Here is a 1,245-nt window from a genome sequence, read left to right on the forward strand (position 1 = left end):
AGGTATGGTGAGGTGTAATGATGGGGGATAGGTATGGTGAGGTGTAAAGATGTGGGATTTGTATGTAGAGGTGTAATGATGTTGGACAGGTATGTTCAGGTGTATTGATGTGTGACAGGTATGGTGAGGTGTAATGATGTGGGACAGGTATGGTGAGGTGTAATGATGGGGACACGTACGGTGAGGTGTAATGATGTAGGACAGGTATGGTGAGGTGTAATGATGGGGACAGGTATGGTGAGGTGTAATGATGTGGGACAGGTATGTAGAGTTGTAATGATGGGGGACAGGTGTGTAGAGGTGTAATGATGGGGGACACGTATGTAGACGTGTAATGATGGGGGACAGGTATGTAGAGGTGTAATGATGGGGGACAAGTATGTAGAGGTGTAATGATGGGGGACAGGTATGGTGAGGTGTAATGATGTGGGATTTGTATGTAGAGGTATAATGATGTAGGACAGGTATGGTGGGGTGTACTGTTGTCGACAGGTATGGTGAGGTATAATGATGGGGACAGCTATGGTGAGGTGTAATGATGTAGGACAAGTATGGTGAGGTGTAATGATGGGGGACAGGTATGGTGAGGTGTAATGATGGGGGACAGGTATGTAGAGGTGTAATGATGGGGGACAGGTATGGTGAGGTGTAATGATGGGGGACAGGTATGGTGAGGTGTAATGATGTGGGATTTGTATGTAGAGGTGTAATGATGTTGGACAGGTATGTACAGGTGTAATGATGTGTGACAGGTATGGTGAGGTGTAATGATGTGGGACAGGTATGGTGAGGTGTAATGATGGGGACACGTACGGTGAGGTGTAATGATGTAGGACAGGTATGGTGAGGTGTAATGATGGGGACAGGTATGGTGAGGTGTAATGATGTGGGACAGGTATGGTGAGGTGTAATGATGGGGACAGGCACGGTGAGGTGTAATGATGTAGGACAGGTATGGTGAAGTGTAATGATGGGGACAGGTACGGTGAGGTGTAATGATGTGGGACAGGTATGTAGAGGTATAATGATGTAGGACAGGTATGGTGAGGTGTACTGATGTGGACAGGTATGGTGAGGTGTAATGATGGGGACAGGTATGTAGAGGTGTAATGATGTAGGACAGGTATGTAGAGGAGTAATGATGTGGGACAGGTACGTAGAGGTGGAATGATGTGGGACAGGTATGTTGAGGTGTAATGATGTAGGACAGGTATGGTGAGGTGTAATGATATAGGACAGGTATGT

Source organism: Pseudophryne corroboree, unplaced genomic scaffold (genome assembly GCF_028390025.1).
Source record: "Pseudophryne corroboree isolate aPseCor3 unplaced genomic scaffold, aPseCor3.hap2 scaffold_2495, whole genome shotgun sequence".
Lineage (NCBI taxonomy): Eukaryota > Metazoa > Chordata > Amphibia > Anura > Myobatrachidae > Pseudophryne > Pseudophryne corroboree.